This window comes from Brienomyrus brachyistius, chromosome 11 (assembly GCF_023856365.1).
Source record: "Brienomyrus brachyistius isolate T26 chromosome 11, BBRACH_0.4, whole genome shotgun sequence".
Classification (NCBI taxonomy): domain Eukaryota; kingdom Metazoa; phylum Chordata; class Actinopteri; order Osteoglossiformes; family Mormyridae; genus Brienomyrus; species Brienomyrus brachyistius.
The window spans coordinates 10,920,538-10,935,759 of record NC_064543.1 but is presented as its reverse complement, the minus strand read 5'-3'; positions in this window follow the sequence as shown (position 1 = coordinate 10,935,759).

Sequence of the window (15,222 nt, the reverse complement as noted above, 5' to 3'; positions counted from 1 at the left end):
GTGCGTACGCTCGCATCAGTCCCCCCCCCCCCCCCCCCGAGAGAAGCACCCACATGTGCAAAGAGACCCACTGCCGTTCTGAGGAATTGCTCAAAGTTTTCAGGGTGCTGACGGGGGTGACTTTGGCGGAGGTCTGTAATATGTGCTGCGGCAATCAGAGCCCGTGGTGCCTGGCGTGGGACCGTGAGTGTGGTGATATTGGCCATGAGTAAAGATCCCGGTGGAGGTTAACTGTTTCTCTTGAAGCCACTTGTGGAATAAAAACGGGGTGGGGGCAGCAGCAGCTGCCTCGTCCGCCTGCCAGCGGACCCCCTTTTTTTCCCCCCCCCGACCGCTTAAGCATGCCTGGAAATGCCCCCAGCTCCAGCCTGGCAAAACAGGTCTTTTCTGGCCAGTTCTGGTGGGAGCCAGCAGTTCTGCTCTGTGCATAATCGACTCAGAGCCTTCAGAGGAACATGCACATTCTGGACTCTTTAGGCAGGTGTCCCATTTGGCAGAACCGAGACGCTTTGCTTTGCACAAGGGGCGTGAAAAATCTGCTATCAGCATGGGGTTTGCTGTTAGCTGGAACTAAATCAAAGCTCCTTGCTAGTACTATAAGCGATTCCACCTTTCTTATTTAAATCTTACCACGGAAGAATGCAAAACAGGAGCATCTTTTGGCGAGAGGTCCATGAGTTTTCCAGAGCAACAGCTCTGAATCTCATTGTGAACGAGAAGTGGAAACAGGCACAAAGTAGGCGGCAGTGCATGGGTGGTATGATCAACACAAGCACGACCAGAGTGTGGTGTATTCTGGGTATTACTGGAGAGCATAGTGATGCCACTATCACTGTTGGGTCACATGACTCTGGATTGTCTGTGGCCACTCCTTTGGTCCCTCACCGGTCGGTCAGTGAACTCAGCCAGCCGTCGGGTTTGCAGTCGCGGCCCAGAACACAATGCCGCTCTCCTGCTGTCCTTTATGGCTACGTAAAGCAAACTGTGAGGAGTCATTTATTTAGCCCAGATTTCTGCTCTTCCGTGTGTCATTTGGGCAGGAACTTTTGCTTCTGCTCGACAGATAATCATTTTTATTGGGGGGGGGGGGGGGGGGGGGGTCTGGCCCTAGAGATGACTGTCTAGGGTATGTGACCTCCTTGCTTTCCCTGAGATGGGCAATACAATCACAAATAGCCACTCGAATCTGCTTTGGTACAAGAGTGCAATCCTCCATAATGGTGCATATCTTATGGGTACTGTGAAATGCCCTCTGAGTATTGTCATATATTGAGCCTGGCTCAGCACTAACCAGAAGGCAGACACCCACCTTTCACATGTGATACCTTACCCAGAGGGGTAGTTCCATGTACTGGGGAGGCGGTGGGGGGTCATTTGATTTGCCAGTTCTGTGGGCAACTTCAAAGCATGTGGTTAAGTAGGTTTGTACCAGGAAGAAAGTAACTAGATAACCCTGATATTGCAAAATATCTTAAAAAAAAAAAAAAAAATCAGTTTTATAGCTGGAAGCCATAATATACCTGCTTGTGGCTTTGGAAGTTTGCGCTGGGATCTGTGTGTTTTTACCTTGATTTAATTTGTCAAAGAAGAGGCACCTCCAGCTTGGCACACACTGCTGTCTTCACAAGCACGCAGGCGGCATTGTGAGGAGCAAACGCAGGCACAAAGCAGGAGTGGGACATTAATGCAGGACAGACTATGTAGCCTTATTATGAAGGACAAGGTGACCCTTTTCGGTGGCTGCGGTTAAACGCTGGCGAGGGCAGCGGCAGCGAAGAACTGGGGAATGTACACTTCTGCTTTTAGACTCCACATCAATTATACGAAATAAGCAAACGGCATAAGAAAATAACAAGAGAACTGTTTAAAAATCATGGACGAGTAACCTGTGGTAATGCAAATCAGGGAAAAAAAAGATTAACAGCCATCAATCATAACCCCCCAAAACAATAGGCTTATGCATGGTGGCTACTGTCTGTTTAACGTGGATCAGCTCTCTGATATATTTGTAACTCATCTGCAGTTCAGTTTACAATAAACAGTAAACAGTTTGCACCGCCACTGAGATGTATGTGAACTGCTTGTTATTCTGAGTGGCGGAGCAATGTGTAATGATTTACTGGAACTGGCATATCTGTTCCTTCCAGGCCATCCCGAGTGAGGAGGAGAGGCCAAAACTCCCATTCTGAGATTTTACGTGGCAGGGTGTTTTCCAGGAGCACACAGGTGTGCTTTCGGTTCTTCCTGGCGCCACTATACAGGTCTCCAAAGAGGATCACCATGAAGGTGCCGTTTCATAAGGGCTGTTAGAAAGGAGGCCATTTGAAGTAGATCCAGCCAGGTTGGCTGTCGTCATCAAAGCCAGTCTCTCAGTGTCAAAACTGTGACCCAGTGAAGCAATGCTGTGGTCTGTCGACCCACCCTCGTGAACTTGCACCTGGGATCCTGCATACCATCCAGCTGTGAAATCTGAAGGGTTGACTCCTAGAGCTCATGCAGGAGCTGCAAATGGTACAAAGCCAGCAAAAACACTCTGGAACTATGGGTATGCAACATAGAAGAACAACGATCCTGAAAATGCAACTGGCACTATATGTCCAAATGGCAATGGCTTGATCCACTATAAATGCAAGCAATGCTGGAGGAGTCCATGTGTGGCACCCTGTACCCACTTGGGAGGGATTTTCTTGCTGGCTACAAAGGAACTGAAACATTTGTGCCTCAGGATTCCAGAAGGTGCATTTTGAGCACTTATTTTGCGTAATGTGAGTCAGTTGTAGCACCAAGCCCCTTCAGAAACGGTACCAGCAGCATCCCCTGTCATTTGCTGACCGTCTGGAAAGAAGCAGGCTGATCTCTTTGGCCATTTGCCTTTAAAATAAAACTTAGGAGAATTTCCAAAAGTCCTATTTGCATTATATAATCTTTAAAACTCTGGCCAAACAAGCAAAACACAAGACTCATAGCTTGCATCACTCTTGCTTCTGCATTTCACAAGAATTGTTATAGGTGTAGTCATTAATTTGGACGAGTTCCATCACCCCACATATTCAAGCCAATGGTTAACTGCAGACGTAATGGATAGATGTGCACTCCTACTCTAATTACAGGGTCCCAAACAAAGGACTCCTACACTAATTCCAGGGATCCCAAACAAAAAACACGTACAACACGTATCATTTTTGAAACCGGTACTGATTATACTTGTTTGTTTAGCTGCACATGAAAAGTGTGAATCTTCACAGTTTTCTAAACTTTGTATTAATGATGGTCATAATATGCTACCCAATATTGTTGTGTGTCTCCAACATGGGCAGTGCCAGGGGCGGCCCTAGAGGGCTTCTTTACAATCCCTATTACAATCATGGTCACCAAGTCGTCACGTGTGACAATTTCTTGACAAAGCCCAGAATGTTTTCTGACCCAAGAAACGCATCTGCTCTCCACCCTTAAACCTCCACTGCTGTCGGTCTTCTGCAACAGTGGTGGGCAACGTTCTCTCCAAAGGAGGATCACAGTATCTGTTGGTTTTTAGCTCTGACCCTGAAAACAGCATTGCTAGAACAATTAAGGGCTAGGCAAGATTTAGTTTCATCCAAACAGTTGAGTATAAAGAGTCACAGTCACAGGGTACTCAACTGGTTGGTTGAAACTAAGACTTGGTCTGGATTTTTGCTTTCTGGAGCTGAACTGTCCACCTCTAGCATTCATGAATCCCCCAATCCACTCTTCAGAGAAAATTCAGCAAGAGGGTCCCTTCAGCATGGGCTCTGTGTTATCCTGAAAGAATTAAGTATGCCAGTCATGAGCATGCTTAAGGTTGCAGGAATTTGTGACGGACTGTATGTATTATTTCGCCGATCTTATTGGAGTGTGTCCAAATGCAGCTTTTGTGATGCCTGTTTTTGTGTATGTGTAGATGTTTCAAGACAGACTCCCTTCATGTCCATGCATGCTTTCATGTGTGTGCGCATCCTGTACTCTTCATCCGATTAAGATCAAACTGGGTTATCTGTCCTAGGGTCACATGTTGGCTTCTTTATTGTGACTGCAAAAACTGTGAAGCAGAAGACAAAATAAAAAAGAAATTAACCTTCAGCATTAACAATGCATATATATTTTGATCCACTTCAACATGCTTGTAGACATCCATGGGACTTAATTTAATTAGGTCATTTGGGCTATACGGGGTTAAATTCCAGACCACAGCAAGCGAAATTCCCCACACCTGCATTCCTGATATTTGCATGGTTTGTCCGGGGGTTTCAACACACTGGTTATGCAATCGTCTTGTCGGGAAGCCGCAAACACACGTCGTGGGAGTGTGGTGGCTCAGCGCGGGTACTGTGTCCTGTGAGCATGGAAGAGCGAGTTCCCAGGGAAAGGTGGATCATGGAACAATCCAGAAAGCAGAATGGACACTCAGATGGTGTACCGTGCATGGGTCAAATGGTGGGAAATAACCTTAGTGATTCTGCTTGCTGCATGACACAAGCAAGCCGAAAGAAGACAGAAATGCAAATAAATATTGTGTACAATTATTATGTACTATACACACACACGCACAGATCTGTACTCATATCTTTGTGGGGACCGTCCATCCATTCCTATGGACATAAAAAATGGTCCTTACAAAGTCAAAATAAGAGGTTTTTAATCAAATTGTGGAGACCCCCCCACACACACACACGGACACACCATTTGTGTTTCTGCCTGTGGTGGGATTTCCCATGTAATAATTCACAGCAACTTAGATTTAAAACATTTGGGCGTCTAGTTTCTTACGAAAAGCACTGCTGAAACATCGATTGGTGAGAACATCCACATAACTTCTGACTCACTATGTTTATGGGTGCAAAAGATGTGACCACAAATGCAGAAGAGCCCAGTTTCGCTCAGAAACACAAGTCAGATTAACGAGTCACCATTGGAAAATAAGCTGCGTCATTTGTTGCCGGTTTTTACAGGCAAATGGTATATTACAGGAACATAATGACATTAATTTGTGGCAATCCGTAGCGTTTCCAACTCAATGATGCCACCTGTTGTTACCTTGTGATTAGAAGTTGATAACAGCCAAACATTCATTTAAATTACTGCTAAAAGGTGGTTGAAAATATAAATTACACTATATTTTCTGGTCTTTCTCAGATTAGTTATATTTTGTTTGTGTCTCCTTTTAAATAGATTGAAAAACCATTAAGGTTGTATTCAAGGGTATCACGTTGGGCTGAGCAAGGAGGGGTGGGGGTGGTGAGGTCCCCACCCACTTAAGGGGATTTAGGGGGGTGTATTGGCTGGTTTTGATTATTGGGTGGGGATTAAACCCCCCCCCCCCCCCATCCCCCCTATAATTTACGACCATGGCGATATCAGTGCAGGATTGCCGCACCCACTGGACAATCAGTTTTCACTCTGCATGACTATTTAATGAAACAGCTGAAACACTGATATAGGTTGGACCGAAAGTGCTGTGTCATTACAGTCTCATATCCGTATAACGTGTTTAAATATTTCGTTGATATTTACCAGATTTTATCAATAAATTTTATCAATAATATAGGTACTTTCATGGGTCATGAGTTCAAAGTAAGCTATGGGGTGGTAATGGGATGGGTCAGCTTTTTAAAATATTGTGCAATTTAAAGGATTCATCTGTGTCTTTTACTGAATAGATAAGTTTAGAGATTGCATAAGTCATGCACTTCGGTGCTATTTTTTTTTTTATATATATCATGACAAATACAACTCCAGCATAAAATTATTGACATTCGGGAAATCATCAGCCAGCAGCTTAATAAGGTGGTTTCTTTCCTGGGGGGGGGGGGGGGGGTTCCTGATTTCACTCAGGCAGTGAAGCTCAGAAGCAGTCAGAAGACATGCACTTTGGCTGACTGGCATCTCTAAATTCCCAATAATGTATCGGTGTTTGTGTGTCCTACCGTGGACTGGCTTCCTTCCATAATGAAAGCTGTTTGGAACACAGATGTAATTAATTATAACTGTTCAAATATCATGGAGGCAAGAGAGAGACGAAGAATCACATGACCTTACAATTTTCACCACCTAAGCTGCAGCTGCAGCTTTATCTGTCTAGACGGACTAATGTCAAATAAGTCTTCTGTAATACAATTAGTTAAAGGACACTAATAACTATGAGAAAAAAGGGATGGTTTGCATTTTGGTATTAAGTTAAGAATAGTGAGACGTTCGACATTAACGTCAACCTTGCATTTATAAGTCATTTATAAGTCGTGTGTGTGTGTGTGTGTGTGTGTGTGAGAGAGAGAAAACAGCAGGAGGTCACTGCCTGTGCTAATGTTTAGGCAGGCAGATGCAGATGGCAAGACAATCCAAGACTTAAATCACTCAGTTTTGTCTGTTTTTGCACGGTTAGATATTGGCCGTCGCTACCATCTCATGGTCTCTGTTAAAGGTCGATAGTCTCTCCTGCTGGATCGTTTTCGAATTTTTCACAGGCAGCCTGGTCTCGGCGTAGTGCTCAGTGGCCTTGGGGCGTCCTGTGCTTTTTTGATGCAAACGTTCATTCACAGTTTATGGACAATTATTACTGATGATTCTCTGGATAGATTAAAAAGTAAAACGGGTAAATTTGTCTGAGTCATATGCTTTGTTAAGGCTTCGGTTATAATGGGTCACACGAAAAAAATCACTGCTAACCTCAAAGACAAACCGAGCTCCTGTTTAATGTAACATGTAACTCGTCTGAAGTGCATGAAAATGTTGATGACTTGTGCCCTTCATTCAATCAACCCTTTAATCAAACTGACTTAATTGGTTCAGCTGAAGCCAAAGTCTACTTAAAAAGGCAATTCTTCTGGTGTTATGCTCCTAACCCTAACCCTAACCCTAACCCTTTCAACAATGCAGAATATACTATATGGACAATAGTATTGGGACACCTGGCCATTACACTTATAGGAACTTTTATGACATCCCATTCTAAATCCATCCATCCTTCCATCCATTTTCCAAACCGCTTATCCTACTGGGTCGCGGGGGGTCCGGAGCCTATCCCGGAAGCAATGGGCACGAGGCAGGGAACAACCCAGGATGGGGGGCCAGCTCATCACAGGGCACACTCACACACCATTCACTCACACATGCACACCTACGGGCAATTTAGCAACTCCAATTAGCCTCAGCATGTCTTTGGACTGTGGGGGGAAACCGGAGTACCCGGAGGAAACCCCACGACGACATGGGGAGAACATGCAAACTCCACACACGTGTGACCCAGGCGGAGACTCGAGCCTGGAACCCAGAGGTGTGAGGTAACAGTGCTAACCACTGCACCACCATGCCACCCCCCATTCTAAATCCATCCATCCATCCATCCATTTTCCAAACCGCTTATCCTATAGGGTCGCGGGGGGTCCGGAGCCTATCCCGGAAGCAATGGGCACGAGGCAGGGAACAACCCCAGGATGGGGGGCCAGCCCATCGCAGGGCACACTCACACACCATTCACTCACACATGCACACCTATGGGCAATTTAGCAACTCCAATTAGCCTCAGCATGTTTTTGGACCGTGGGGGGAAACCGGAGTACCCGGAGGAAACCCACGACGACATGGGGAGAACATGCAAACTCCGCACACATGTGACCCAGGCGGAGACTCGAACCCGGGTCCCAGAGGTGTGAGGCAACAGTGCTAACCACTGCACCACCATGCCACCCCCCATTCTAAATCCATTGGCATCAATATATGAATATATTCATGACTTTTTAATAAAGACAATAAAATATTTGTTTGAGGTTTAAGAGTATAAAAATGATTTTAATGGTGTGAGAAGTGCTCTTCTGGTGAGCTTGACTCTTCACTGGGAAATCCAATACAAAAGGTCATCGGATTGGATCGGAGTGGATTGGGAATCACTGGAATTGATGATTTTGTTGGAGCATGTGCCTTTTTCCCTGTCTTATAAAATCAAAATAACTGAGAATACTAGTGATAAACCGAAGCCCCTCTTGCCATGCATAAGGCAGCAGGAAAAAAAAATGTGTTTTTTAACAGAATACATTAGCAATCACATCCCAAACCCAATCCAAACAAATCCAAAGGTCATCGGTTCTAGGTGTTCCAGGAGATGACCTCATGTTGTACCATTGAGTGAAGTCCACATTCTTAATATCTGTATCGAAGTGCCCTGGGTTGCGGAAGGATAAAACTGCGAACCATGTGAACCCATTTTAATGAGTCTCACGCTCATGCCTCGCACCCCCACACGCATGGAGTCCAAATAAAACAAAGTGCGAATATCAGAGGTTGAACAAAGGTGTTAGATGTGAGAGCTGGCAGTCAATGAATCATGTGTTTCTGCTGTTCTTGAGTGTATATTTATATGTTTGCATATGTTTCATGTGAGAATAATATGATCATTAATCACATCAGACATGTTGGCTTCTGACGGTCTAAACAATCAGTGTAATTGGATGATTTGTCAGTGATCCAGCAGCAACAGTTCCTGATAAACCTCGTCAAAACCAAATTACAGGGGGCACATGGCAGGACTACATGCAGTATTGCCATTTAGAGACAAACGGCAATTTGGAATTACTACTCATCGGTTCAAATTAATTTCAATCAAATCTAAATGTCACAATATCTCAGAGTTTATGGGAAAATTGTGCTTCTGGCTTCATCCAGCCAGGACCTCCAGTACTTGATGCCAAGTGTGAATCTGTGAGAATCAGTACCTCCAAAGCCTAGGTGTTGATGCTCTCTTGGATAGGATTGTACTGCTCCTTTCAGGTGAGGGGGAAGAGTCTGTCCTCAGTGATGGAGTTTAAGTTCCTCTGGGTGACATTCAAAAGGTACGTAAGTGGGATTGTGAGACTGACTGGTGGATGGATTTGCTGACCTGCACTTTTGAAAGCATGGAAGAGGTCCTTGGTGAAGTGTCCATCTATGGATATATCTTCACCTATGGTTATAAGCTGTGGGTAATTCCCAGATGAACAAGGTCATAAGTACAAGTAGCTGAATATCAGTTTTTCCAAAAGGTCATCAAACTGATAAGACAAGGAGTTCAGAAAACTAGAGGAACCCTCAAAAAGCTGATATGGCATCATATTAGGGTAACACCAAGTTGGCCTCCGCGGGAGCTGTTTTGGGCGCATGCCAATGGGCAGATGCCCAAATGCAGACCCGTGACATGCGGGTTGCATTGCATGTGGCAGCTGGCATAGGGATGCCTGTCCTGACCCGCTTGGCATTCTGCCACTACAAGCTTTACCTGGAAAGGCAGTGTAAGATGGAGAGATTAAAAATGAAGAAGATCAAATTGGAGCACGTCTAAGATCTTTTGAACATGGGTTCCAGCTGTGTGCAAAATAATAGCTCAATGGCGCTTCGCCATGTTTGATTCAAACTCCAGTCATTACTAACTGATCTAAGGGGCTTCCTGGTCTAGTATTAAAGCTTAACAGAAATATGGTTTGGCCCTAAGCCACTTAGTGATTTATAGACAAACAACATTCTAAAGTGAATTCTGTAATTAATTTGTAGGTTTAAGAATGGGGTTAATGTGTTCTGTTTCCTTTACCCTTGTTAGAAGTCTAGCAGCAGCATTTTAAATCAGCTGCAGCTGGCCAATGGCCTTTGAGGTTATAGTCAGATAACAGATCACTGCTGTGTTCTACTTTGCTGGAGTTAAAAGCATTGGTAAGTTTCTCTAAGTTGTACATGGGCATGAAACTTCAAAGTGTTTAAAATGATAAAAGGCTGCAGTGCTTGCAGTTGAAACTAAGATCTAAATTCAGTGGCGATTCTAGATCATTTCACCTGGGGGGGGGGGGGCAGACTGGGGCCAGTTCTTATGTTAGGGGGGACAGGTACATTTGACTTGAATGTCCTCCAAGAATTACTTACACTTGATCGCTTGAATTAAGAAGCAAAAGACAATTTTGAGTTGCAAGTATGTAACTCACTCTGATTTCTTGTTTTGACTGTCTCGCTTCCGCAACTTTGATCATTTTTTTCTGTTGTTAACTTCACCAACTGAAGCGACTAGACCACGTGACTCACCCACGTTAAGAGATCGTCATGGAAATGTGCTTACATTTGTGTTTTGTTTTTTCCCAGCAGACAAAATATTTGCCCATATACAGTATGTGCCCTTGAGAGGTAAAGTGGGCTATCCCACGTTTTTGACCCCTACCCCCTTTTTATTGAATATTTTCAACTGGATAAGTTGTTATTATCTAAGTCATACCTCTGTGCTACCTATGATATATATCAATTGTAGGGTATAGGCACACTGATTTTTTGAAAAAAAATTCAACTTTGGAGCTCATTTTCTCAACACTTTGTTTTTGTGGGATAGCCCACTTCACCTCTCAAGGGCACATATATAAATGCAAACAATAATAATAATAGTAATAATTATAGCAATAATACATTTATTTCAGACCCAAGTAGCATAATTATTTAGGGGGGCCACAGAGGAGGCCATGCATGTTGTCATGGGGGGCACAGGTCCCCTCTGCCCCCCTAGAACCTCTTCTATCTAAATCCATTAGAACACCAAGATTGAGCCCTGTTGAGCCCTGAAGCCAAAGTGGATAATAAGTTTAAGTCTCTTCTCTTTATTGCTTAGTAAAATGATCTCTGTCTTGTCTTTAGTTGAAGTAAATTTTGTCTCAAACATTTGTTTAGTTGCTCTGTGTGCTGATGTAGTGAGTCTAGTTCATTGGTGAAGTAAATTTCAGCATCATCTGCATCGATATGGCAGGAAGTGTCATTATCCAGCAAGATTTGGCCTAGAGGGAAAAGGTAGAGTGTGATTAAGGCTAGTGCTGCAATACGGTTGGATGCTGCCTTGAAAGTGGTATAAATAGGCATTTACATTTAGGAAGATGCTGAGTTGATGAAAAACAACTTTATCAATTAATTTCCTTATGAATATTTGCAATTTTTCTTGGATTATATTATATAGAAGCACACAAATTGCACGGGGGCGTAATTGTTACACTTTTCATTGACTTTGGAAAAATCCTTTTCGTTCAATATTTACAGCACAAACAATGCTAAGCAACTGAAAACGTTTTTTTTTGTAAAAGCTGGTAGGGACAATGTTTAGACCGCAGTATTCTCAGTTTTTTTGATTTTATCAGACTTGATAAGAAGGTGCATGCTCCAACAATTCATCAAGATGTCATGGTGTGTCTGTTTATGGTGTTTAGTTTTTCTCCAGTTACACTGGAGTACAGAGTTTTTCTGCAATCTCTTCATTGCCTGAAAAGTGGGAATGTTCTCAATAACCAGCACTGTGATTTATGCTTAAAGTGCAGGTTAATGACTGATCACAGGAATTTCTAGGCAGCATAATAAACTACTAGGAATTAGCATGGAGTTTTAGTTCCTGGTTACTTTTACATGCCTGAGAAGCTTGGCTATAGACCCCACAATCCCTAGGTCTTGGCTTTTTCATGTAAATTAACAGGCTGTAAGCTATACAAATGAAAATCAGGACAGTAGGAGAATTTTGATTCAGCACTAGTCCAGATGGTTACTTTTTTTAAGTATGTACTTGCACTGGGCCATCCATACCATGCTTAAGCACATTTGACCCCCAAAGTCCAGATCATTTGACTAGTGTGAGTGCTCTGTGCTGTGCCTGGGCCCACTTGAAGAGGTGAGCTTGGTATGGTTCAGTTGGTCTCGGGCATGGTACACATCTAGTGTGATGTGACTGGCACATGCTTCCACAAGCTGCACTGTACATGAACTGGATAAGGAAGGAATGGATCAGGTTGGCTGTAGGTAGTGAGAAATATTTAACAAATATGGCAACAAAGGGATCGCTGTAGTCTATGGCAGAGGTGCAGCGTTTGCTGGAAATTTGGACTGATGGGAGTATCGAGGAACAACTGAATGCAAGACACAAAACAGCTGCTGACAGGTGGAGTGACATTAATGACTGGACTGGGGAATACAGAACTGACTAACAAGACTAATGATAGGGAGCTAACGAGAGGCAGCTGTGATTGATTAACAAAGGGGTTAGCAACAAGATGCCTGACTTGTTAGAGTCATGTTAGGGAGGAGAGAAGAGGATCAGATAGGTAGGACATGATACTCCGAGATATTTGGTAAAATACGGGACTATTTTCTTGTATGTGCAGCCCAATTAAGTGAATATTGCTGCGATGCATACTCAGTTAATCTGTCACCCAAAATAACTCCAAAGAAGCTACAAAATAAGGACATTAATCATGAACTACATTTTGCTGTGTGGCAGTGCTTTTCATTCAGTGTTTTCTTCAACACAAAAAGTCGCATGGTGATGATGAAAGCATGCTCAGGCCCAGAACATTAAGCGCAATGTGAGCACAGATCAGCAGAGCAGTGCGGAGGGACGGCCCTGAAAGGTACACTGGATGTAAACAGCTGTTACCTATTGAGATTTAGTGATGTGCGTGGTAATTTACGGGTTTAAAAATGCCGTTTGCTCCATGTTGCTTTCTGCTTGTCTTAAACTCTACAAGTTTATAGAGGGCTACATGCCTAACAACAGAAGTAAAAACACACACCTATACTGACAACCAAATCCAGTATAGGCTCTTGAATGGCAGTGGGCCCTTCTGCAAATGGGGCCCAATATATGTGAAAATCTGTACCTGTTTGGGGTTAATTAGAGTCATGGACTGTGTCCCCCCCCCCTGCCTTTTTTGTAGGCAGAGAGTTTGTATGGTTTTTGTTTAATGTCCGGGTGCAATCCATGTCTGACACTGGCTATCCATCTGTCATGTTATGTAAGTCAAAAATAAAATAGACCCATACATAAAACTCACCGCAAAATATTTTCTGAAGTAATGCATAGGCTATTGATCTGGCAATCCAATTTGCATGTAGCAAGATCATCATCTAAAAAGACTTGTTAGCAAGGAATTAGACATTAAGCAGAGCTAGTGTCATTGCATTAATGTTAGGCGAGATTAATGGTTGTCAGATGGTGACAAATTTGATACATGAATGTTCCCTTTTCATTCTATTACCAATCAAAACAGGGAAAAATATGGACCCATTTAATGTTCTACTGTAAAAATGTACTTTTATCCAAGCCAGGGGAAAAAATAATGATTCTGATACTATAAACATGAATAACCGCTTGATAGAAGTTGTTTTAACTGTCATGTGATCAGGGAGTGATTCCCAGCCCCCCACCCCAGATTGGCAGTCAGTGTGGAACGAGCCGTTCTCCCCAAAGACATGTATTTACATCATAAGAATTTCCTACTGACATGGGGGGGGGGGGGACCTGATGAACTCCATGTACAGTGCAGTGGAACGTACCTTGTTTCATGTTCTTAATTCATCTCCTGTTTGCCAAAAGCAAGAATTTTTAATTGGACGGATCACTTTTCCAGGAGTCAATGAGCTGCATTAAAGCATTAGTCCTTTTCAGAAATGTTCAGCATAGAACAGAGAATGTGGCTTAAAAAACATTTTCATTTGAATGTTTAGCCTGACATTAAGAATAAATAATAATGACAGTTTTGTTGAGAGTGACTGATGATGTGCATTTGCTTATTTTTATATATTCCTGTCATTGCCTGTACCCTGAGGTTATTTGTATACCTAAATGTAAGACAGTTTAGTACATCTTCAGTTGGTACACACAGCATTTCTGGTACACTTTGCTATATTCCTTGTTGTAGTACCTCTATATATTAGAGTAATATTTTAGCAACGCATGCAAATAATTTTTTTGGGTAACTTTCAAACATTTTTCCAGATTTCTTCCGTTGTGATTCCCACAAAGCTGCTCAATGTGTCTCTTTAATTTATTGAGATATTAACATAGAGCTTCCTGCTTGACACTTTATTAATTTATGCTGTGTACATATGATGTGGTACATATCATTAGTGTCCAATGAAAAAGATATCTTCAAAATTCTTGGAGTTTGGAAAAAATGCATTTTTCAGAAAATACTTTTCAAAATAAACCTAAAACAAATTAAAATCTTTAAACCATCAGCCGTCAGTGAACAGTTTAAAGTTTTAATACTAGTTAATTAATTTACTTCATAACACGTCTCTTCAATGGTCAATTAAATGTCAAAAACTATCTTTTTCTGCATCAGTTTATGGTCCCAAGGCCAGCAGCCAGCCTTAACCGTGGCACCTCTTTTTCATATTATCAGCGTGGTTCATGAACATCAAAAGGCCGTCTGTTAACTTATCTATTATTATGGCTGTGAAAAAAAAGTTCAACATGAAATAGGAATGTAGCTATTTGTTTTTTCATCTGTGTGACCTGAGTTTCTGCCCAGAATCTCCATTAGGTTGCAGCTGAGAGCTGAGAGCAAAAGTTGCCATAACAACTTAAATCACAACATAAGCTGAGGCCCAAGGATTAAGTGCAATATAAAGTAGAGCATCTCGGCTGAACACGGAACAATAATATGAGAAAATTGATGGAACAGAGAATTCTTTTTTAAATTAAATGAAGCCATGAAGAATGTTGCTGTGACTTGCTTAATGATCCCGGGCACTGATTTTTACTCGTATTTCAACTAGATCCTTGGTTTTGTAGGGCAATTCATTTTGGCAGCTTGTCTTCACCCAGGTACAACAGTACCACCCCCTTACAAATTCAACCTGGGTTTTTTTTGGGTACAAGTTTGTGTTTTTACCCACAGTTGTACCAAACCGTGGATTGTGAGTAACTTGGATTGGGAGTGCTTTGCAAGACAAGCAAATATTTAAATAAATTTTAACTTGATAAATGAGCTAGGTCTTGCAATACGAGAATTATGTATACGCTTTATCTGCCTAGTATCACCTGATCACAACTGAGCCGATGGTTCTTCTCTCTCTCTCTCTCTCTCTCTCTCTTGCTGCGGGATTGTGAGTAATCGTCTCCCATGCTCTGTCTCAGTCGGCGTGCCTCACTCGTATAGTCAAAATTTAGTAGAAAAGCACCACCCGAATAAGGGCATAGCAGTGTGAGCGATGAATCTGTTTAACGACAATGCAATGTCTACATTTCCGCGAAATCGAAAAGGAGGCAAAAGCGGCTGTCAAGGAATAAGTTCCTTGTTAAAGTTGCAGAAAAGGAAAAAAATTCCAGTGAGCCAACAGATAGCAGTGATTCTGTTAGTTATAGTGAAAGTCGTTCTACAAAATAACCCTCCTTTTCACTATTCTTTTCAAAGGTAAAGTGCAGGTTAATTAATTGAATGTATTTTT